Source organism: Macrotis lagotis, chromosome 2 (assembly GCF_037893015.1).
Source record: "Macrotis lagotis isolate mMagLag1 chromosome 2, bilby.v1.9.chrom.fasta, whole genome shotgun sequence".
NCBI classification, from domain to species: Eukaryota; Metazoa; Chordata; class Mammalia; order Peramelemorphia; family Peramelidae; genus Macrotis; species Macrotis lagotis.
This window is the reverse complement of record NC_133659.1, coordinates 249,463,517-249,489,784: the sequence shown is the minus strand read 5'-3', so window position 1 is coordinate 249,489,784 and position 26,268 is coordinate 249,463,517. Positions and strand designations below refer to the sequence as shown.

General features: G+C 35.4%; 1 protein-coding gene across 5 annotated transcripts in view; it reads right to left on the bottom strand.

Moving 5' to 3' along the window:
* PPFIBP1 (PPFIA binding protein 1) overlaps positions 1-11,130 on the bottom strand; it is a 199,314-nt gene extending 188,184 nt beyond the window's left edge. For 4 of the 5 annotated variants that reach the window (XM_074225688.1, XM_074225691.1, XM_074225692.1 and 1 more), the window contains exon 1: positions 10,913-11,128. The gene's annotated coding sequence lies outside the window, so the exon portion shown is untranslated. Of the gene's footprint in view, positions 1-10,912 lie in introns of all 5 variants that reach the window. The other variant, XM_074225693.1, reaches the window with a different exon arrangement.
* Positions 11,131-26,268: the final 15,138 nt, after the last annotated feature.

The following is a 26,268-nucleotide window of genomic DNA, read 5'->3' as shown; positions in this document are numbered from 1 at the left end:
TAGAAGGAAAAATATTAATTAATTAAAGATATAATGAAAATCTATATAAAAATAAATTTAAAATAGCAAAAATAGTGTTGGGAGACTGAAATACACCAGAAAGGTGTAAACTGATGCAATCTTTTAGAAGACAAATTTGGCAATATATATTAAGAATTAGAAAACTAATCATATTCATCTATTTACAGAACCCATTACTGGGAGAATTTTCTAAGGGTGTAACTTAAAATGAAAAAAAGAACCATCTATACGAAATATCTGTAACTGCTGAAATCAAGAATGAAAAATAACACATCTAATAGTTGGGAAATGGTTGGGAAAATTGTGGCATATCATCATAACATATCATTAAAAATAACAAAGCAGATATAAATATTTGGAAAGAGACAGTTTGAATAATGAAAAGTAAATGCAGCAGAATGAAAAAAGCAGCATAAATGTCACTTCTAACTAGGTATATCTGTTATATGTGTAAGTATGTAAAACTGACAGCTTATATGTTTATTATTATTATTATTATTATTATTAAAGAATGTTTTAACATAAATGGTTCTGATTCCTTGTTTACATTGTATTTATTTTTGGCTATTTTGTTGACTGGGCTGTTTTATTGATAGTTTTAAAAAATTATTTTCAAAAAAGCAACAAAACAAAATCCATCATAGTCAAGAAGACATCAAGCTGAGCTAATTTCATTTTCTTTTCTGATAGCATTACTGAACTTGAAGATGAAGGAAATGCTTTATATAGTTTGCCTAGACTTTAGCATAGCTTTTGATACAATATCATATATTTTTATTGTGTAGTTAGATTTAGAAAGAGAATAAAGATTGAAACTGGAATGTCCTTGAGAAAGAGAAATTCTAGGTAAGAAAATTTACTCTATTACAGCAGATTTAGCACCCTATCTGTCCCTCTGTGCTTGTTCTTCTGTTGTTTAACATTTTCATCAATGTCTTGGTCAAAACCAAAGCTTTCAAGCTTACCAAATTTACAGATAACACCAAATTGAGAAGTAAACTAACATTAAATGTCAGAGTGTGTTTTCTTTTTCTTTTTTTTAAATCTTATTTATCTAAGGCAATGGGGTTAAGTGACTTGCCCAAGATCATATAGGCTAGGCAATTCTTAAGTGTCTAGGGCTACATTTGAACTCAGGTCCTCCTGACTCCAGGGCCAGTGCTCTATCCACTGCGCCACCTAGATGCCCCCAAAGTGTGTTTCCAAAAAAAGATTCTATTCTATCACCAAACTAAATCTAATAAGAAAGAGTTCATTAAAGATAAAGTCTAACAATTTAGGTTCAAAAAAATCAATTGAATAAGTTCAAGATGGAAAAGTCATTATTAGCAGTTTGTCTAAAAACCGATGGAAGGGTTCAGTAGACTGACAGCTCAATATGAGTGAGCAGTTTGATGTGACAGCCAAAGAAGCTAATGTGATGCTGTATTAGAGAAACAAAAATATCAGGAACAAGACCCTGCACTTTCAACTATTCATCAGACTTCATCTGGAATATTGTGTTCAATTCTGAGCATTATGGTTTTAGAAGGACATTGAGAAGCCAGTCTTTAGCCTGTCTAGATAAAGCTAACTAGGTTTTGAGTCTGTGTCTTATAAAGATCAAGAACTAGGGAAAGAAAAGAGAATTACCCTGGAGAAGAGAAGACTCAGAAGAAATATGAAAGCTCTCTTCAAGTATATGAAGGCCCGTCACATGAACAATGAATTAGACTTATTCCATTTAGGCCAAAGAGGTACAACCAAAAACAATGGTCAGAAATTACAAATATACAAAATTTAGGTTCCAAGTCCAAAAATGTGTTGAGAGGTGCTGTATTCCTCTCCTTTAAATCTTCAAGCAGAAGCTGAGTGACTACTTGTTAGGTTGATTAATGGATAGGTTAACAAAAAAAAAAAAATAGACCAAGATTTTATGATTATGTGTACATTTCAAGAGAATGAATGGAGGTAGGTAGCAAATGGAATGTTTTATGGAGTAGTATTTTTGTTGGATTCTATTTTATAAAATCTAACTTAACACAGGGATGGTATTATCATCATCTTCATCAACATCATCCTCTGACAAGAACCATAATCCCACTAAAATAATGAAAGGATTGACTCAGAGACACGTGGAAATATATGTGTGAAATTATACAGAGTGAAGTGAGGAGAACGATTTATAGGATAGCACAATAAAAACAAACAACTTTGAATGCAATGACCAAACAGCTAAAAAAATGTATTAAACCCCTACATATGCCTCACATTGTGTGCTAAGTGACAGATACAAAAAGAACAAAAGGACAGTCACAACCTAATGGGGAGACAATAAGCAAACCAATGTTTGTATTTATTCTATATGACAATAAATAAAAAAGCGGGAAATAACTGAGAAAGAAGGCACTAGAAATCAGGAGGGATTAGGGAAAGCTTTTGGTAGAAAAGAGGATTTTAGCTGGGACTTAAAGGAAGTCAGAAAACCATAATTCTACAGATCAATGCTAAAACCTTCTGAGAGAGATGATAAACTCGGAGCATAGAATGAGTCATTTTTTTGCACGTGACCAATGGAGGAATTTATTTTGACTGTGCAGTTGTTAAAAAGGGTTTTGTTTTTGTTTTTTTCCCATTTAACAGGGGGTGATGAGGAAAGAAAATATATTTTTTAATTCAAAAAACATTTAATTAAAAAATACAACTCAAAGAATTTTTACCGAAATTTTTTAAGTGTAATGAAAATTCAAAAACAAATGGCATAAAGCACTGCCAATGTGCAAACTGTATATACCCAGTGTAAAACTACCATTATTCCAACAATTTCCATTCCAGTGTGATGACTGATTTATTAATGGAACAAGCCAATAGCAAAAATAAAAAGCTGATATGACAACAGATACTTTGTTCCACTCAATTCCCAAAACAACACACTTTCTTTGCCAAGAAAACCCCAAAAGAGATCACACTAACTGTACCAGCTCCAGCTGTTCAGTCAGAAGAGAGAATACAAAAATCATGGTTCCCTAAAATATATTTACAATTGATTCCCTGTTTCAAAAGACTTCTTTTATTTTAGGAAAGATATAATTTTGAGACAGAACATCTGGAAATACAATACCTTTAATATACTTTTACCTTTATGATATTATTTTAAGATTTTCCTTTCCAAATACCTCCCAGATTCTGTGGTTAAGACACAAACAGTTATTGATGTGGCTGAGTCATTTAATAGCTGTAACTTGTAAAGTAGGACATGAGCGAAGTTTTGCTCCAATGTTATATTTTTATTTATGTTTTTCCAGTTCTCAATCTTGCAGGAGCAACAGCACTCCTTATTATGACTACTATCTACAACTAAATTGAAATAATAAATTTGATTCAAATCAGTTTTGCTTCTGAACAGAAAGCATGTATAGCCACGTATCTGATTAAATAGAGGCTTGGACAGTTAACTTGGTATCTTCCATAGCACCCTCTACAATACCTTATACATGCTGTATATTTAACAAATACACCAACTTTCATTTAAGTTATATGAATAGTCCAACAATCTTGGAATCAGATACCCTGCATTCAAATTCTAGCCTTGCCACTTACTTGCAAACAATAGTGCTAACAATAATGTTTGCAAAGCACTTTAGAAATATTATCAAATTTATAAATATTATCAAATATTATCAAATCAAATTACAACAACCCTATGAAGTTATTATTATTCCCTGCTTTACAGTTAAGGAAACTGAGGCAGACAAAGGTTAAATGGTTTGCCCACATATACCCAGTAAGAGTCTAAGGCAGGATTTGAACCTAGCTCTGCCTAACTCCAGGTCCAGTGATCTCTCCACTACTGTGCCATCTAGCTGCTATGTATGACACGAAAACTCTTCCTGAGTTCAAATCCAACCTCAGACATTTGCTAGCTATGTGGCCTTAGGCAAGTCACCTAACCTTTGTCTCAGTTTCTCATCTGTAAAATGTTCTGATGAAGGAAACAGCAAACCATTCCATTATCTGTCAAGAAAACTTCATAAAGACAGAACCAAAGAGGACACAATTCAAAGGACTAAACAATAACGATTAGCTCATAGGGTAGTCAAGAAGAATGTAAACTATTCAATTAATTGACTCAAAAGTCAAAGAAGCAGTTACTTGTAAGGACTCTTGCTTTAAAATCCATCCGGTTGAGCATACAGTAGGTAACCAAAAAACAAAGCCCAGGACCGACTGCATGAAATCTTTCAGACATCGGGGGATGGTTTCACTTTTACTTTATTTTTCCTGTTGTGCCCTGCACTCCAGCTGAACTGGCCTACGTGATACAAGATGAACTATTAAGCATTCCTTCTAGTATCTCCATGCCTTTGCTGTCCCCCATTCCTGGAATGGAATGTTCTCTCTTCTCAGCTTCACTTCTCTTTCTAGAGGTTTTTTCTGATCCTCCCAGATGTTCCTGTCACAATTCCAAATCACTGTTTGGTATATTCCCCATATTTATTTGTGAACAGGTTATATTCCCCAGCACAATGTGAGTTCCCTAGGGCAAATATTGCTTTACTTTATATCACTATAACTCTCATAGGGTCTCTGACCCATAGCAAGTGTTTTAATGTTGTTGTTCAGTCATATCCAAGTTTCATGACCCATTTGGGGTTTTCTAGGCAAAGATGCTGGAGCAACTTGGTCTGTATATCTCAAAGAGATCACAAAAAAGGGTAAAAAAAAATCTACTATGTACAAAAATATTTATAACAGCTCTTTTCATAGCGTCAAAGAATTGAAAACTGAAGGGATGCCCATCAACAGGGGAATAGCTGAACAAATGAATGCGATGGAGTACTATTGTTCTGTGAGAAATAATGAGGAATGGAACTTCAGAATAACCTGGAAAGGTTTTGCATAAACTGATAGTGAGTGAAATGAGCAGAACAGAAAAACATTGTGCACATTAACAGTAATACTGGGTGATCAACCACGATGGATTTGCTCGTTTCAGTAGTACAATAATCAAAGACAATTCTAACAGACTTGTATTAGAAAATACCATCCATATCCAGAGAAGGAACTATGGAGTTTAAATATAGACCAAAGCTTACTATCTTTAACTTTTAAAAGTTGTTTTATGTATTATGTTTTTCCCTCAATTTTTTTTCCTTTTTCAACTTGATTCTTCTTTCACATGATTGATATGAATATATATTTAACACAGTTTTACACATATAAGCTATATTAGACTGTTTTCTCTCAGGGGAAGAGGGGAGGGAATGGAGAGGGGGAGAAAATTGTGAAATTCAAAAACCTTACCAAAAATTGATTGTTTGAAACTATCTAGGATATAATTGGAAAAAATAAATAAATAAAAGATGTTTCTGGGTTTTGGTTTTTGGTTTTTTTTTTTGGTTTCTGCAAGGTAAAGGGGTTAAGTGACTTGCCCAAGGTCACATGGTTAGGTAAGTATTATATGTCTGGGATACCATTTGAACTCAGGTCCTCCTGACTCCAGGGCAGTGCTTTATCCACTGAACCACCTAACTTCCCCAAAATATATTTTTAAAAAAGATACTGGGGGCGGCTAGGTGGCACAGGGTATAAAGCACCGGCCCTGGAGTCAGGAGTACCTGGGTTCAAATTCGGTCTCAGATACTTAATAATTACCTAGCTGTGTGGCCTTGGGCAAGCCATTTAACCCCATTTGCCTTGCAAAAACCTAAAAAAAAAAAAAGATACTGAAGTGATTTGGCATTTCTTTCTCCAGCTCAATTTACAAATATGGAAATGATTTGCCCAGGGTCACACAATTATTAAGTGTCTGAAGCCAGATTTGAACTCAGGGACATGAATCTTCCAGATTCCAAGCCAGATTGTATCACCTAGTTGCTTGTTTAATAAATGTTAATTAATTCATTGATCAACATCATCTTTAGCCTCTACTTAAGGACTCACACCCTACAAGACACCTGATCTGTTTGTTGACTCAGGGTGTTTTCTGTCTCCCAACCCTGGAATCTTCTCCTTCTTCTCAAACTACTGACCTCCCAGACTCCTTTAAGGCCCAATTTAAATCCTATTTTCTCCAGCAAGATTTCTCCTTATTAATTACCTCCTGTATTTATTATCCTGTATTTAGCTTGCTTTGTTTGCAGGTGGTCTCCACATTAGACAGTCAACTCTTTGAGGGCAAAGGCTGCCTTTTGCCTTTTTTGTATCCCCAGGGTTTAACACAAAACCTAGCAAATATGGACCTGCTAAATGCTGAGTGATTGATAGATTTTAATCTATCTGTTCACCCATAGCTCCTCATTCCACCCCCCAGAGTCTAAACAGAACAAACCTTACTCCATGTCCACCCAAAACCCCAAATGCGTGAAGCTAGTTCTTTCTAAACTTCCTTTTTCAGCTTAACTTAATCTCCTCTCCTTTCTCTATCTCATTTTGTACATATGGAAACTGAGGCCCAGAGAGGCTAAGTTACTCAAAGACACACAATTAGGAAGTTACAAAGTCAATATTTGAAAACTTCAATTGCAACATACCTCTATCCCAGACTACCTCTTCACCATGTTAAACTATTATTTCCATAACTACTTCATAACTATAGAATGTGGCTCCTTTAGTACAGTCCAAAAACAATTATTGGGGACAACCTTTCCATCTGCTTCAATGTCACTCAATTCTAGAGCTCCTTGTTTTATCTTTTAAAAGCACCATATATGTTGACCTCTTTCAATATGGTATTTGCTGCATGCAGTTACACAGAAAGATAAATTATTCAAACTAATTCAAATCAAAAAATATTTATTAAATAACCTTTGCCTACAAAGTATGTCAGTCAACAAAGATTCATTAAGTCGGGCACTGTGCTCACATTCTAATGGGGAGGGCAACAGGATAATTCTGTATAAATGAGATATACACAAGATAAATTGGAGATGTCTCAGAGGAAGGGGACTAGTTATGGAGGAACAGGAAAAGGCCTTTTTCCAAAGTTAGGGTTTGAGCTGAGTTTTGAATGCTGCCATAGAAGTCAGGAGGCAGTAAGGACAGCATGCCAGCAATGAGGGTCAGCCAGTGGAAAGGTGATGGAGATGATAATAAATTATCATTAACAAACAGACAGGGAGGGGGGAATTGTCAGGAGACTGCTACAGGATCTGGATGGCTAAGCAATGAAAGGGAATAAAGGTGAAAGGTAAGAAGAGGTCATGCTGTGGAATGCCTTTAAAAGCCAAGAAGATGGTTTTCTATTAAATCCTGGAGGAATAGAGAATCATTGAAATTGACTGAGTCGGGAGTCAAAGTCAGATACTTGTGCTCTCAGATCAGTCTGGTAGCTGAGGAAAAGATGGATTGGAGTGGGAAGAGACTTGAGGAAGGTAGATCAACCATTGCATTTAAAACTAAAAAGCTATTAATGTAATAGGAGGTGATTAGGAGAGCACTCATGACCTACTGGAAGTGAACATCTGGTACCATGAATCTGGGTGTGCTGGGGAAGCTCTATGGGAAAGGCTCTACACCTCAGGACTTGTGCTTAGAAAGATACAGTCATCCCTCCTCAGTTCTTATAGTCCAATATACTAAAGATTTTCCTTGGAAAATCTCTTCTACAAAGAGGAGGTAGAAAGTGCCAGAAAAAGTTCTCTTCTTTTGGGATCCCCAGGACTGAATCCAACTTGTGTGGGTCCATAGCTGGAGCCCCCTGAGCAAAGTAGCATCTTAGGAAAAGCTATTAAGAGTGCCAAGTCTCACACTCAAAAAAGGGGAAGAGAGAAAGAATTAGAGACACTGGCATTTCTTTTCAAGCTTTCTGAGTGGGTGGCTCTTCCTGGTTTGGATACCAATCTTCTTTGGCACCAATAATGGGGACCAATAAAATATTGCTGTATCATCCCAAGGTACAACTCCTTTAGCATATATCTTTCTCCATAGAGTCAGGGCATGCATATGTAACTCTATAAGAAAGACTCACTTCAAGAGCTGGTTCTCCAGATCAACCCCTTATTAGCTAGTCAGTCAAACAAATAAAAATAAAAAGTTAATATTTATATAAAATTTATTATGAACTTTACAAGTATTATTTCATTAGATCCTCAAAATAAGAGGAGGCAGATGCTATTTTACAGCTGAGGAAATTGAGGCAAGAAGAGGTTAAGTGACTGCCTAAGGTCACACAGCTAGTAAGTGGCTAAAGCAGGAATTAAACTCAGGTCTTCCAGATCATAGGACTCTATTGACTGCATCACCTAGCTGCCTCTGCAAAGCTAGCCTTTATTAAGTGCCTACTAGATGCTAACACTGCTAAACACTGGGGATAGAAATGAAGGGAGTTCAAAAACTCCCTGTTATCAATAAATTCACTGTCTAATGGGAGAGATGACATGCGAACAACTAGATACGAATAAAATAAATATACAGGAAAAACTGGAAGTAATCTCAGAAGAAATACACTAAGATTAAGAACTATAAAAAACTTGTAGAAAATGAACTTTTAACTGAGACAAGAAAGAATCCAGGGTAGACAGGAAGTAGAAATAAGAAGAGCATCCTAGATATGGGTCAACCAGTAAAAATGATCTCTGAGTCAGGGGATAGAAATGTGAATTAACATTAAAAGTAAGGGATGGTTAGGTGGCATAGCGAATAAAGCACCGGCCCTGGAGTCAGGAGTACCTGGGTTCAAATCCGGTCTTAAACACTTAATAATTACCTAGCTGTGTGGCCTTGGGCAAGCCACTTAACCCCGTTTGCCTTGCAAAAAAAAAAACCTAAAAAAAAAATTAAAAGTAACACCTGTTTGGAGAGGTGCAATACCCTAAGCCAGGAGCTTTAACAGAAGACATTAATCTGGTGAGGGTGCATCAAGACAATTTTACTGAAAGACAGTTTATGTTGTCACATAGGGAAGAAGTTCATTGCAATTCTTTTTTGTATGTGCATTCTGGAGATCAAGAATGTAGGATTTTATTTTACATAATACAAAAATGTCAATTATGGTTTCAATGCACAGTGACCTTCCAGAAGAATTCTCCATCACTTCATTTGCTCTAAAAGAAGAATGACACTGGAAATGCAATAGCTAAATTCACTTTTAATTTGAGGACCATCTATATTACTTACATTTTTTTAAAAATCAAAATACAAAGTGTCTACTATTTCAGAGGTATCAACTCCTGCTGCCTCAAAAATGAAACTATTCTGATCTTTCCAGAAGGGTACATATTTTAACACAAATTTGATCTTAATCATCTAGAGCAGCTAAATTGCTCTGGGTGGTAGAAATACAAAAAGACATTGAACTTAGTTCTTCCATAAACCAAAAAACTAAACAAAATCCCATACTTTTTTATTCTGAAGTCAATCACTCAACTAGAAAGATGAAAGATTGTTTTAATGTAGTTTATAAGCATTCTCTGCCTCAATACTTATTAGCCACAAGTTATACTGCATAAAATCTGGATTGCTGTCTTTCCCCATCGATTGATTCTCTTTGATACAGAAGACTGATAGAGGTGGCTAGGTGGCGTAGTGGATAAAGCACCGGCCCTGGAGTCAGGAGTACCTGGGTTCAAATCCGGTCTCAGACACTTAATAATTACCTAGCTGTGTGGCCTTGGGCAAGCCACTTAACCCCGTTTGCCTTGCAAAAAAAAAAAAAACCCCTAAAAAACAAACAAACAAAAAAAAGACTGATGACCAAATCTAGGAACCAGTTTTACTCACAATGAAACCAATAACAATCTTCTATTAGTTGATATCAAGGAATGACACCCAATGCAAAGAGAAACTACTCTTGATCATTATTCCATACTTTTAAAAAAATTTTTTTAGAGAAAAATCTCAAATGCTGATGACTGGTTCCGCCTCTGGGTTAAAACGTCAGGCAGACTCCAAATCACAACGTCTGGGATAATGATGAGAATTTACTAAAAACAAATCTCTTAGAAAGGCTTCCAAAAATATATTTTCCCCGTCTACATTTGATGGGTATTCTAGTTAGCTAACATAAATCTAGATGTGATGCTATTCAAAGGAGATATTTGTTCTAGTCCTACAGGTTTGAAAATCTTGTTCCCAATAATCACATAGAGTGTAGCCTTCTAACTCACTCTTCATTAGTGAGATACTCTACTACAGTAATAAGTCGAAAGTAGAGCTTAAAGGTCAATGATTCCTTAAAGCATGTCAAACAAGCATTGATTCCGGCAAAAACCCTCCTGATTTAACGACAAAAATTTATTTTGTTTTAAAAGATAAGAGGGTTTTTAAAAGGTGCCTTCCAATGAAGTATTTAGGCATAGTATGTACTAACTGATGAAGTCTCAAGGGGGATATGATTCAGCCACCTAAACTGAATTTCTCATATCCTGTCTGGTATTAAACGCTATGTAGAGTGGAAATAGTGAAGAAAAAGGAAAAAATGAAACAGCAACAAAGAAACTTCTTTCCTGAAAAGTCTAATTTCTAAATAACCGACTGAGAGAAGACTTAGAGACAACCCTTTCTTTTGCTCAAAATAAAATTATTTTCCTCCCTTTCCCAACATCTCCCCCACCCCACCCCCAGAATGGGGTGTGGATGATCCATGGGTGGGAGGGCTGGGAGGTAGGGCGATGAGGGGCAAAGAGGAAGAGGACAGAAAAGGCAGACCTTGCATTTTCAAATCTTCAGGAATTTTCCATGGAGAAAACCAAAGCGAAGGCCAGTGTGTTAAACTACACCCTTCCCACTCTCTCCCCCACCTCCCCAAAGCGAGTGTTCCTGTTCAAAAACAGGGAGGGAATTGGAGAAGGAAACCAAGCCCTGGAAGAGGAGGAGCGGCAGCTGCAAAGCCCAGCGGCTGAAGGAACACACGCTATTCCACACACCACGCTATTTCCCTCCCTTCTCCCGAAGCGCCACAAAACAAGTTTACCTGGGTGCAGAATCGCCGGCGCGAAAGCAAAAGTTGGAGTTCACTTCTCCCGGGGGTTCGCAAGCTCAGCACTCAGGTCCTCGCCGGGCTCGCAAACCATTAATCCTCGGGCTTCTCTGTCCTGGACTCCCCCACCCGCTCTCCCTCTCGCACCATGTCAGGAATCCGGGAAGGCTGGGAGCTGACATCACTCCCCGCTCCAGGTACCTCCCTCCGCCCACCGCCGCCTTCTCTCCTGCGGGAACCAGCCAAAGAGAGTCTGGGAGCGGGGCGGAGTTGGCCGCTCCCCATCCCCGACTGATTGGTCTCCTGAAAAGTCACTCAGAGAGTCAACTCATTTTGTACATTCCAAGCTACAGCGAGAGTTCTGCTTCAAGTTGTGGGTGTCGATGACCAAAAAAAAAAAAAGTTGGTTGTTTTGGTTTTTTTCCCCCTGCCATATACAAGTAAGGGGGAAAAATAGCCTCGGGAAAGAATCCCATCTGAAAGATTTGAACTTAATTAAATCATCCAAGTCTCACTTGCAAATCTCTGAACCTTGGGAAATTGTTCTCCCCAAAGGAGAGGAGTATTTCACTGTCATGCAAACAAAGACAACTGCAGATCATCTGTGAACCTAATATCCTTAGACATCTAGATTTTCCTCCAGAGAGGAAATTAAAAACTAAAAGCAACAACAACAACAAAAAAAAAAACATCCATCTCATCACAAGAGTGGGATCCTTGAAACAACTCCATGCTCTTTTCTAGTGATGTCTGACTAATCAAGCCTTTGCCTTTAGCAACTGAAAAAAAAACGCAAACGAAAAAAAAAGTCACATGTCCCAAGCAGATACAAAGGGAACCTCAGGGAGAATAACTGCCGTTTTACCTCTTTAAAGATTATTATTAAGATTGTCATTTTAATGCACTAGTGAGTGAGGGAGTATCTAACAAATCCAATGAATAACCCATATGGAGGTAATTAAATTTCTGGAGAACCAATTGAGGTTGCTAGACTATCACTTAAGGAGAAAGCAATTTGTGCTTGACAATTCTTATAATAATTTCCCTGTTGATTAGAGGTGAGCAAAATAGGATTAGTTTCAAGAGGGATGTCTTTCCATGAATACAAAGTCAAGTTAGCTGGTTTTTAAATACACCATTTATAGACAAAGGTGAAAAAAAATTCCCCCTTCTGAAAGAAAAGTAATTTTTTATAACTAATTATTTACTATAATATTGTGAGAGTTGTACTAAAGAACTTCCCATCAGACAATGGGACAGATAAAAGTGTTTGGGAGAGAGGGGAGGGAACCAAGATAGCAAGGAGAAGCCAGGAAGTTCCCTCAGCTCTCTCCAGTTTTCCTCAGAAAGCATTAAATCAAACCTCTAAAACAATACTGCATCAACAGAATCCACAAAAAGATGAAATGAAACAATTTTCCAGCCCGAAGGACTTCAGGAAAGATCTATTTCACTTGGGTAAATAAGGATTGGAGCCCCACACGGGTGGTGTTGGGACAAACCAGAGGGAGGCTCTTAACCACAATACAGATTAACAACTGGAGAACCCTGGTCCCTCAATGCCAGAAACTTGGATTAGAGCCCCTATCTCCAGGAGCTGAACTCAACTTCAAATGTCTTGAAATAAGCTAAAAATGAATTAAAACTAAAGAGCCCTGACCATAAAAAACTACTATGTCAACAGGAAAGATGAAACACAAATTCAGAAGAGAACAATGTCAAAATACCTACATGTGAAGCCTCAAAAGCAAATTTGAATTGGTATCAAGCCCAAAATATCCTCTTAGAAGAGCTCAAAAAGAATTTTAAAAATCAAATAAGGGAGATAAAAGAAAAATTAGGGGGAAAATGAGAGTTATACTGAGAATGATGAGGACTCAGCAATTTAGAAAAGGAAGCACAAATTGACTGAAGAAAACAACACCTTAAAAATTGAATTAAGGGATGGTTAGGTGGCCCAGTAGAAAGAGCACCAGCCCTGGAGTCAGGAGTACCTGAGTTCAAATCCAACCTCAGACACTTAATAATTACCTAGCTGTGTGGCCTTGGGCAAGCCACTTAACCCCATTACCTTGCAAAAACTAAAAAAAAAAAATTAATTGACCAAATGAAAAAAAAATTCACTGAATAAAACACCTTAGAATTATCTAAATGGAAAAAGAGGTACAAAAGTTAACTAAAGAAAATAATTCCTGGGGTGGCTAGGTAGTGCAGTGGATAGAGCCCTAGAGTCAAGACTACCTGAGTTCAAATTCAACCTCAGACACTTAATAATTACCTAGCTGTGTGGACTTGGGCAAGCCACTTAACCCCATTTGCCTTGCAAAAACCTAAAAAAAAATATTAATAATTCCTTATAAATTAGAACTAAGCAAGGAAGCTAATGACTCTATGAGACATCAAGAATCAGTCAAACAAAATAAAAAAAATGAAAAAATAGAAGAAAATGTAAAATGCTTCACTGAGCAAAGGGAAAAGGTTGGAGAAGAATATATTGTGCTTCAGATGAAGTAAAAAAAAAAGCAGAGATAGTCATCCTGATCTCAGACAAAGCAGAAGCAAAAAATAGATTTAATTAAAAGAGACAAGGAAGGAAATCACATCTTGCTAAAAGGTACCATGGACAATGAAGTGATATTAATGCTAAACAAATATGCACCAAGTGGCATGCCATCCAAATTCTTAGAGGAGAAATTAATTGACTTAGAAGAAGAAATAGGCAGCAATATTATAATAGTGGGTGATCTCAACCTCCTCCTCTTAGAACTAGATAAATCTAACTACAAAATAAGCAAGAAAGAAGTTCAGAAGCTGAATAGAATTTTAGTTAAGTTAGATATGATAGACCTTTGAAGAAAATTGGATAGAAAGGAATATATCTTTTTTTTCTCAGCAGCTACATAGCATATGCACAAAAACTGATTGTGTAATATGGCATAAAAACCTAAAAAAAAAGACCATGAAAAGACAGACTAAAATAAATTGGAAATTAAATAATCTAATCCTACAGCATAATAGGGTCATTCAATCAATCATGGGAAAGCATCAATAATTTCATCAAAGAGAATGATAATAATGAAAAAACATACCAAAATATATAGGATACAACCAAAGCAGTACTTAGGAGAAATTTTATCTTTAAATGCTTATATGAATAAAATAGAGAAAGAGCAGATCAGTGAATTGGAAATGTAATTTTAAAAGCATAAATAAATAAATAAAAAGAATAAATTAACCCCCCCAAATTAAATGCCAAGTTAGAAATTCTGAAAAATCACAAGAAAGATTAAGAAAATTGAGATTAAGAAAACCACTGAACAAATAAAACTAATAACTGGTTTTATAAATTAACAAAATAGATAAACCTTTGACTTCTAATTTTAAAAAAAGAAAAAAACCCCAAATTACCAGCATCAAGATTGAAAAATGTGAATTCTTCTTCATTGAAGAGGAAATTAAAGCAATAATTCAAAGTTATTTTGCTCAACTGTATGCTAATAAAAATGTATGGCAAAAAATAATCTAAATGAAATAGATAAATATTTACAAAACTATAAATTAGCCAGATTAACAGAAGAGAAAATAAAATATTTACAAAACACCATTTTTAGAAAAAGAAATTTAACAAGCCATCAATGAGCTCCCTAAGAAAAAATCTCCAGGTGAGATGAATTTATAAGTGAATTCTACCAAACATTTAAAGAAAATTTAATTCCAATAATATATAAACATTTGGGAAACCAGGTGAATAGGGTGTTTCACCAAATTCCTTTTATGACATAAATATGTCATATGTTTATTATATATTTATGTCATACCTAAACCAGGAAAAATCAAAACAGAAAAGAAAAATTATAGAACAATTTCCCTAATGAATATTGATGCAAAAATTTTAAATAACATAATAGCAAAGAGAATACAGAAATTTATCACAAGGACAATTCACTATGACCAAGTAGGATTCCTAACAGGAGCGCAAGACTGGTTGAACTCTTAGCATAATTGACCATATCAATAACAGACCTAACAGAAATCGTATGATTATCTCAATGGATACTGAACAGACTTTTGATAAAATACAGAACATATTTCTTTAAAAACACTAGAGGGCAAAGGAATAAATGGGATTTTACTTAAAATGATAAGAAGTATTTATCTAAAACCATCATCAAGCATTATGTGTAATGGAAATAAGACAGCAACCTTCCCAATAAGATCAGGGGTGAATTAAAAATGCCCATAATCATCACTGTTATTCAGGATTGTATTAGAAATGTTAGGTTTAGCAATAAGAGAGGAAAAAGAAGGAAGGAATTAGACTAGGAAATGAGAAAACAGAGATATCACTCTTTCTGTCTGATATGATAGAATACTTAGAAAATTCTAGAGAATTGACTAAATAAATACTTGAAATAATTAGCAACCTTATCAAAGTTGGAGGATATAAAATAAACCCACATAAATTATCAGCATTTCTACATATTACCAGCAAGAAGAGATAGAAAAATATTTCATTAAAAATGACTATAGACAATATAAAATATTTCAGAGTCTACTGTTAAGACAACCCCATGAATTAATAAGAACACAATTATAAAACATTTTTCACACAAATAAAGTCAGATCTAAACAAATGGAAAAATATCAATTGCAGAAATGATATAATAAAAATGACAGAGTAATAGCAACATTGTGTAATGATCAGCCCTGACTTAGCTCTTCTCAGCAATACAATGATCCAAGATGATTCTAAAAGACTCTTGATGGAAGATGCCATCGACATCCAGAGAAAGAACTATGAATACAGATTAAAGCATACCATTTTCACTTTTTGTTTTGTTTGTTGTGTTTTTCCCTTTTGTTCTGATTCTTCTTATATAACATGATTAATGTGGAAATTATGTTTACATGCTTACACATGTATTACCTAAATCAAATTGGTATCTTGGGAAGGGGAAAAGGGAGAAAAGGAGGGAGTAAAAAATTTGAAACTCAAAATCTTATTTAAAAAATGATTATTGAAAATTCTCTTTACATGTGATTGGAAAAAATAAAATATTATTTACCAAGAAATAAAAAATAAAAAGTGTTTGAAGACTGAACCGGAAAGAGTTACTCCCTCAGTGGGTTTAAAGAGGTATATAAAAGTTGCATACACAAGTAGCCCTACCTCCACCACCACCATTTGAGGATGTTTTTTGAACTGTCACTTCTCCCTTAAATATGATGGTGGCTAGTGGCATACATTTCTCTTTCTCTTACCCCTAGAAACTATACTAACCTAGGAGAGCCTGAACCAGGACCTCACTAGTTTTCTTTTCCTCAGAACAGATCAAACAGCAATTGTGAAATATGAATGTTTCCAGCATTGGCAGCTACCTTATAGGCTTGAAAGTTTTAGGCTCCGAAATTGGTTAAGCTGACCAGCAAAAGATGCTTCCTAGATAGTACACCACTTTTCAGTGGAGAAGATGGGCCACCAGAAGGACATCCTAAACCTGAAGTAGACTCATCCCTACATGGCCAGAAGATCTGGACCCTTGTGAGTCATATAGGTCTAAGGAAAAAGTGATACTCTGACCTCTGTCCCAAAATGAGATTGGTTTCATCTCATATTCAGCATTCTAAGAATACACCTGAGTCTCTGGTGTGTCTTTCTTTAAAGCCATCACAGCAGAAATTGCTTTTCTGGTGTCTTCCCCTCACATGTGATTAATGTCCCAGTTCCATTTAATCAATTAACATAGATTAGTTTTTACAAAGGGAGTACTTATTTATTTTGAAGATATAGCAAGAACAGAAGCACAAAGAAACCTGAGAATCAGAAAGTCCTTCTTTCAATATGTACCGACTGTGTCTTCCCTCAAAAATCTAAAAGATTAGCCTTCTATCTCTTTGCAAAGTAGGTATTTAATAAATACTTGTTGATTAAAGTGATGTGAATCTTCAAGTTTTATAATCATGGAAATGAACCTTCTGGCTCCTTTGCTCAAGTACTTCTATCAAGAGAATTAAGAAGCATTTGTCACATACTTGGCATATGCAAAACTTCTGTTTTTTCCCTTTAATTCCAAACTCGGTCCAGCCATAAATTCCTAAAAGTATATTAAGAGTTATAACAAAGTCGATATCTTTTGTGTCTGTCCCCTCCTCTATACTCACATTTTCACCATCCTAGTATAGGATCTAATTATCATCCTAATGCAATAGCCCCCTAACCAGTCTTTCTCCCTCTTCTCCTCCCACCCCCTCACCAATCCATCAGAAAATTACTGCTTATGTAATCTTCATTATACATAGATATGATAGTACTCTTCTTCTCTCCTAAACTCTTCAGTAGAAGGGGAAGAAATTATAGCCCTCATTCTTGCATTTACCATTGTAGTTCTCTATTAGTATTTTATGGGACTTCTGCTGAAATTGTCCATCATGGCATCCTCTTCCCAGCAGTCTATTCAAGCCTCAGGAACTCTAGACAGTCTGTCCAATGACCAGTAGATAGATCCCTTCCTGAGGTCTTAAGTTTCTATTGCAAAACCTGTGAATGTGACAAAGATGGGTTGAACATGTAGATACTGTCTAACCTACCTGCCTACCTACCTACCTCCCAGATTAAAAAACCCCCTTGAGACTAGAAGGGTAAAACAGAAATTTTCATTTATTCTTGAAATCAATGCTGAAGTTGAAATACTGAGGAGAATAAATGGATATATTCCTAGTAGTATATCCTATGGGATAGAGGACATTTTCTGGGATAAGACAGACACTTCATATCTAATAGTATCTCCCTTTAAATTGGAGGTAACAATAAGACTTCCTCCACTGGCCTGGGTACCAATTGTTACTAGGTGGAAAGAAAAGAATGACAAAGTAATTCAGATCAGGTCCTATGAAGATCATCTGTAGGAACAAAGTATGCTTAGCCTGGAGAATCCCCAGGGGAACTATTTAAGTACATTCAAATATTTGAAAGACATAATGAAAATGAAAAAGAAATGAGACTATTCTTAGAGGGGAAAGCTAAGATGAATGTGTGAGAGAAGATGGGAAGAGGGAGATTTCAGTTTGATAAACATAAATCTTCTTAATAGAACTATTAGATGCTTTAGTGACTTTAACACTCAACGTGTTACAAGCAAAACCCTTTGTCTGGGATGTTGCAGAGAGAATATATTTATCACTTTCTTTCCAGTCCCATAATTCAGTGACTCAAGACTTGCTAACTATTGAGACCCGTGTCTGGTTATCGTTCCTTGCCAACTTTATCTTTTAGGTAAAGATCAGATTAGGGACTTTCAAAAGTCAAAACTTACTAGCTCCAGCTACTAAAAATGTTTTTTCTCCCATATATCTTTAAACAGACTTTGAAATTTTCCTCGTGAAGGGTTGGAGGTATCTTTCTTTCTTTTTTTTCTTTTATAAATTCTTTTGCAAGCCAATGGGGTTTAAGTGGCTTGCCAAAAGTCACACAGTTAGGTAATTATTAAATATCTGAGGTCATATTTGAACTCAGGTATTCCTGACTCCAGGGCTGGTGCTCTATCCACTGTGCCACCTAGCCTCCCCTCAAGAAAACATTTATTAAGTATTTTCTTTGATTAGCACACCAGTTCTATTTGACCAATTAATATCAATTAACTTCTTACAAAATGATATTTACTGAGAAGATAAAGCAAGCAAAAACAGAAGTTGCACGCAAATTTCACCCCACATCTGGGGTGGGGGGTGGGGTAGATACACTCTGTTCTATAATACCTCAGTCCCTGCAGGAGGGAGGGGAGTAAACACTTTATATAGAATAGTGTTAGGTACTCTACTTAGCAATTTTACAAATGGTATTTCATTTGATCCTCACAGCAATCCTACAAAGTATTGCTATTATTACTTCCATTTTATAGTTAAGGATACTGAGGACAAAAGAAGAGCTTAAGAAACTTTCCCAGGATCTTGTCAAAGGTTGAATTTAAATTTAGGTCTTCCTGACTCCAGATCCAATGCTCTATTCACTGCTGCTTCAAGTTGAATAGGCTAAAACTTTTTTAATTAATTTTTTAAAAATTTTCATCCATTTGTACATGCATATTTCCAAGTTAAAAAATTTCCCTCCACCCTCCCTTTCCAGCCCCCCCCCCCCCCCGCCCCTGAGCAGGGAACAGTCAGGTTAGCATTTTACATGCACATTTTGTTAAACATATTTACAAATTAATGATTTTTGGCATGAGGAATTAGGATTAAAGGAAAAAGATGCATAAGAGATAATTTTTATAAAATGTTCATTAGATTTGGTGGGGGTGTTTTTTTCCTGTGTGTTTTCTTTGGTTTTGTTCTTCTTCCTCTGGTTGTGAATAATATAACCACAACCAGTCAAACAGAGTCATACCAGCTCTCTGGACTGTGGAGAGGAGTTGCTTCCATCAAGGTTGTTCATCACATAATGTTGTTGATGTGTACTTTGTTCTCTTGGCATCAGATCCTGTAAGTCATTCCATGCTTCTCTAGAGTTCGACCATTCATGGTTTCTTATAGAACAATAATATTCCATAGTATTTATGTACCACAACTTGTTTAGCCATTCCCCAATTGATGGGCATCCCCTCAATTTCCAATTCTTTGCCACTACAAAAAGATCTGCTATGAATATTTTGGAACATGTAGGACTTTTCCCATTTTTTACAGTTTCTTCTGGATACAGTCCTGGAATTGGAATTTCTGGGTCTAAGGGTATGAACAGTTTTATTGCTCTTTGGGCATAGTTCCATAGTGCTCTACAGAAAGGTTGGATCCATTCACAACTCCACCAGCAAAGCATCAATATCCCAATCCTCCCACAATCACTCCAACATTGTTCTTCTTCCCTTTTTCTCATGTGGGCTAATGTAATAGGTGTGAGATGATACCTCAATGTTGTTTTAATTTGCATTTCTCTAATCAATAGTGATTTGGAACATTTTTTCAAATGATTATGTATAGCTTTAATTTCCTCACTTGAAAACTATCTGTTCATATCCTTTGACTATTTATCAATTGGGGAATGACTTGTGACCTTATAAATTTGATGCAAATCTCTATATATTTTAGAAATGAAACCTTTATCAGAATTCCTGGTTGTGAAGATTGTTTCCCAGTCTTCTGCTTTTCTTCTAAATTTGGTAGCATTGATCTTATTAGTGCAAAACCTTTTTAATTTAATAAAGTCCAAATCATTCATTTTGCAGTTTATAATGTGCTCTAATTCTTGTTTGGTAATAAATTTATTCCTTTTCTATAGACCAAATAGAGTATTTTTTGATCTATTAATTTATCTGTGGTATTGCTCTTTATGTATAAATCCTTTACCCATTTTTGACCTTATTTTGGTATAGGGTGTGAGATGTGGGTTTATGTCTAGTTTTTGCCATACTATTTTCCAGTTTTCCCAACAATTGTTGTCAAATAGTGAGTTCTTATCCCACAGACTGATGTCTCTGGGTTTGTCAAATAGTACATTGCTGTAGTCATTTACTGCAGTTTCTTTTGAACCTCTCCTAATCCACTGATCAATTCCTCTTTTTCTTAACCAAGACCAGGCAGTTTTGATGACTATTGCTTTGTAGTATAGTTTGAGATCTGGTAGAGCTAGGCCACCTTCCTTTACATTTATTTTTTCCATCAGTTCCCTTGCTGTTCTTGCTCTTTTGTTGCTCCAGATGCATTTTTTAACTATATTTTCTATCTCAGCAAAATAGTTATTTGGTAATTTGATTGGTATGGCACTAAATAAGTAATTTAATTTGGGTAGAATTGTCATTTTTACTATATTAGCTCTACCTAACCATGAGCATTTGACATTCTTCCAATTATTTAGATCTGACTTTATTTGGGTGAGAAGTGCTTTATAATTGTGTTTATATAGCTTCTGGGTTTGCCTTGGGAGGTGGATTTCCAAGTATTTAATGATGTCTACAGTTATTTTAAAAGGAATTTCTCTTTCTAAATCTTGTTCTTGGGCTTTGTTGTTCACATAGAGAAATGCTGATGATTTGTATAAGTATATTTTATATCCTGTTACTTTCCTGAATTTGTTCATTGTTTCAAGAAGTTTTTTAGATGATTTTCTCAGGTTCTCTAGGTATACCATCATATCATCTGCAAAGAATGAAAGCTATGTTTCTTCATTGCCAATTCTGATTCCTTCAATTTCTTTTTCTTCTCTTATTCCTACACCTAGCATCTCCAATACTACATTAAATAGTAATGGTGATAACGGACATTGTTGTTTCACGCCTGAATTTATTGTAAATGCTCTGAGTTTATTCCCATTAAACATAATATTTGTTGATGATTTAAGATAGATACTATTAATTATTTTAAGGAAAACTTCATTTATTCCTAAGCTTTCTAGTATTTTTTTTATTAGGATTGGATGCTGTATCGTATCACCATCTATTGAGATAATCACATGATTTCTGTTGTTTTTACTATAATATGTTTAAATTATGTTGAGTGTTTTCCTAATGTTGAACCATCCCTGCCTGCCTGGTATAAATCCAACCTGATCCTGGTGTGTTATTCTGGTAATAACTTGCTGTTGTCTCATTTCTAAAATTTTATTTAAGATTTTTGTATCAATATTCATTAGGGAGATTGGTCTATGATATTCTTTGTCTGTTTTGGTTCGTCCTGATTTAGAGCACCGTGTTGGTGTCATAAAAGTAGTATGGCAGAACTCCTTCCTCTCCTATTTTTTAAAATAGTTTATGTAGAATAATAATTAATTGTTCATTAAATGTTTGGTGGAATTCACTTGTAAATCCATCTGGACCTGGAGAATTTTTCTTTTTTTTATTTCTTAAAAATATTTTATTACTTTTCTCAGATATAGCAAGTATGTAAGGTTCTCCATAAAACAATCAGCAAAGTTTGCAAAACAGTCATCTGTGGTAACATAACTCTTTCATATAACTTAAGAGGTCAAAAATCAGTGCAAGACGAACATAGAATATTGTGTCTTCAATGTAAATTCACATTACAGGCAAGAGGCAAAGTATTTACTATACTGAAAATCTTTAAAAGGACAGGTAGGTGGCACAATGTATCCCAATACTAAGGAAGTAAGACCAGTCTTGAAGTCAGGAAGATTCATCTTTCTGAGTTCAAAATAACCTCAGATACTTGTGGTCCTGGGCAAGTCATTTTACCTTGTTTGTCTTAGTCCCTCATCTATAAAATGAGCTGGAGAAGGAAAAGGTAAACTACTCTAATATCTTTGCCAAGAAAAATCCAAATGGAGGCATGAATTAGAGTCAAACATTGCTGAAATGTGTGAACAACAATCTTTAAAAACCGAGGAACTAGAAATCAAAGAAAAAGGAACAAAATATATACTTCCTAAATATAGTTCTCCTGATTGGATGGATTTTAAAACTGAAATATTTAAAATGATGCAAGTTCTTGATAAATGAGGCTCTCCCCAACCATTGTGCTCTGGAGACTTTTTCTTAGGGAGTTTATTGATGGTTTCTTCAATTTCTTTTTTCTCAAATAGGGTTATTTAAGTAATTTATTTCCTCTTCTGTTAATCTGGGCAGTTTGTATTTCTGTAAATATCCATCCATTTCATTCAAGTTGTCCAATTTATTGGCATATAATTTGGCAAAGTAGCTCTGAATTTTCTCTTTAATTTCCTCCTCCTTAGTGGTTTGTTTACCCTTTTCATTTTTGATACTAGTAATTTGGTTATCGTCTTTTTTTTAAAACAGATTAACCAGAGGTTTCTCTATTTTATTGACTTTTTCATAAAATCAACTCTTAGTTTTATTTATGAGATCAATAGTTTTCTTGCTTTTCATTTTATTAATCTCTCTCTTGATTTTTAGAATTTCTAATTTGGTATTTAATTGGGGTTACTTAATTTGTTCTTTTTCTAGTATTTTTAGATGCATACCCAATTCATTTCTCTATTTTGTTCATATAGGCATTTAGAGATATATAGTTTTCCCTCAAAACTGCATCCCATAAATTTTGGTGTGATGATTCATTATTATCATTTTCTTGGGTATAATTATTGATTATTTCTATTATTTGCTATTTTATCCACCCATTGTTTAGGATAAAGTTATTTAATTTCCAATTAGTTCTTGGTTTATCTTTCCCTGATCCTTCATTACATGTAATTTTTATTGCATCATGGTCTGAGAAGTGTGTATTTATTATTTCTGCCTTTCTGCATTTGATTCTAAGGTTTTTGTGCCCTAGTACATGGTCAATTTTGGTGAAGGTACAATGTACTGCAGAGAAAAAGGTATATTTTTTTCTATTCCAGTTCAGTTTTCTCCAGAGGTCTATCATATCTAAGTTTTCTAAGATTTCATTCATCTTCTTAACTTCTTTTTTGTTTATTTTGTTGTTAGATTTATCTAGTTCCGAGAGAGGGAGATTGAGGTCGCCAGTTATTAAAGGTTTGCTGTCTGTTTCTCCTTGTAATTCACTCAGTTTTTCCTCTAGGAATCTGGATGCTATATCATTAGGTGCATACATGTTTAATAATGATATAGCTTCATTACCAATGATGCCTTTTAAGAAGATTAAGTTTCCTTTCTTATCCCTTTTAGTTTAGTTTAGTTTTTTTTTTTTGCAAGGCAGTGGGGTTAAATGGCTTGCCCAAGGCCACACAGCTAGGTAATTATTAAGTGTCTGAGGCTGGATTTGAATTCAGGTACTCCTGACTCCAGGGTGGGTGTTCTATCCACTGCGCCACCTAGCCACCTCCCTTTATCCCTTTTAATGAGATTGATTTTTGCTTTTACTTTGTTTGAGATTAGTATAGCTACCCCAAATTTTTCTACTTCCACTGAGGCATAATATATTTTGCTACAACCTTTTACCTTAATCCTGTGTGTATCTCTCTGCTTCCAATGAGTTTCTTATAAACAACATGTAGGATTCTGTTTTATAATCCATTCTGCTATCTGCTTCCATTTTATGGGACAATTCATCCCATTCACATTTACAGTTAAGATTACTAATTCTGTATTTCCCTCCATGCTATCTTTCTCCATTTATATTTATCTATTCACTTTTCTCTTATTTCTCCTCATTAAAATTTCACTACCTTTCCCCTTTGACTTTTCTTTTAGAAATTTAACTTTCACTTTATTTTCATTTATACCTTCCCTTCCCTTTTATCAGTCCCTTCTTCCCTAAATATTCCTCCCTCCCCCCACATAAATTAAGTTACATTTTTTTAAGGATTTTTTTTGCAAGGCAAATGGGGTTAAGTGGCTTGCCCAAGGCCACACAGCTAGGTAATTATTAAGTGTCTGAGACCGGATTTGAACCCAGGTACTCCTGACTCCAGGGCCAGTGCTTTATCCACTACGCCACCTAGCTGCCCTAAGTTACATTTTTCAATCCAAGTGGGAATGTATCTCATTCCCTCACTAAATTGAATCAGTTGAATAAAATTTACTCAACATTCACATTCTCCTTTCTTTCCTGCTAAAACTATATATCTTTGTGCCTCTTCCCATGGTGCTCTAATAGTATTAATCATCAATTATTTGATTGTTTGATAAGCTCCTGTTGTTATCAAGATATCACCACAGATTGTTTATTTGATTGCTTGATAAGCAGAATTGACTGAAATTGCATCAAATTGTAACAATAATCAATTTTACCTTACACCTTTTTCATGTATCTTTCAAGTACACACAATCCTCTTCATGTGCCAAAGTATCATCCAAAGCCATATCATTTCTCGAACTATTTGTGCCTCTCCCTCCAGGCCTCTTTTCTTTCACACTTTACCACCCCTACCCAGAATACTTAACACCTTGTTAAGTGAACCAAGGCTTATTGTCTCTCTCCCTTTACCCTGCTTCCCCACCCAGGGTACTTTGCCTCTTGCTAAGTGAAGTACCAGATGCTGATCTATTAGCTGTAAGTATCTTGAAGAAGTACTGGGTTGGGAACAAGTCCTGGGTACTTGCAGGTAAGTACTGGGAGGTGTTGAAGATCTCACTGAGAACTTTATTTTTTTTTAAATTGATTTTTATTTTCTTTTTTTCTTTTTTAAAATTTATTTTATTAAAGATATTATTTGAGTTTTACAATTTTCCCCCCAATCTTACTTCCTTCCCCCACCCCACAGAAAGCAATCTGTCAGTCTTTACTTTGTTTCCATGTTGTACCTTGATCCAATTGGGTGTGATGAGAGAGAAATCATATCCTTAGAGAAGAGACAAGAATTCTAAGAGGTAACAAGATCAGACAATAAGATATCTGTTTTTTTCTAAATTAAAGGGAATAGTCCTTGAACTTTGTTCAAACTCCACAGCTCCTTAACTGGATACAGATGGCACTCTCCTTTGCAGACAGCCCAAAATTGTTCCTGATTGTTGCACTGATGGAATGAGCAAGTCCTTCAAGGTTGATCATCACTCCCATGTTGCTGTTAGGATATACAGTGTTTTTCTGGTTCTGCTCATCTCATTCAGCATCAGTTCATGCAAAGCCCTCCAGGCTTCCCCAAAATCCCGTCCCTCCTGGTTTCTAATAGAACAATAGTATTCCATGGCATACATATACCACAGTTTGCTAAGCCATTCCCCATTGAAGGATATTTACTTGATTTCCAATTCTTTGCCACCACAAACAGGGCTGCTATAAATATTTTTGTACAAGTAATGTTTTTACCCTTTTTCTTCATCTCTTCAGAATATAGACCCAGTAGTGGTATTGCTGGGTCAAAGGCTAGGCACATTTTTGTTGCCCTTTGGGCATAGTTCCAAATAGCTCTCCAGAAAGGTTGGATGAGTTCACAGCTCCACCAACAGTGTAATAGTGTCCCAGATTTCCCACATCCCTTCCAACAATGATCATTACCCTTTCTGGTCATATTGGCCAATCTGAGAGGTATGAGATGGTATCTCAGAAAAACTTTAATTTTCATTTCTCACTGAGAACTTTAAAAATGATTGTAAGGGACAGAGACATTGTCTCAGGTACTCCCAGCTTATGATGCCCTCATCAAGACAGGTACTTAGTATCTTGTGATTAAAGTGAGTCATAGTATAATGAAACACTTAAATTGAAGTTAACACTCCTGTTTTTTTTTTTCCAGGGCTTTTTGTCTCAAATATAGTGATGTAATCTTAGACCTCTTCAGTTAAGAGACAAGACCCAATTATACCCATATCCTTTAAGTTCATTCTCTTCAATTATATTCTACCCTCTAATTTTCCTTAGAGAAGTAAAGTTCTAAAGAATTAAAATTGTTATAGCTTCCCTTTTAGGGACCAACATTTGTTTAAAACAATTTTGTTTTTTCAGCCCCCTTTTTCATTGACCTTTTTTTTTAATGTAACTCTTCA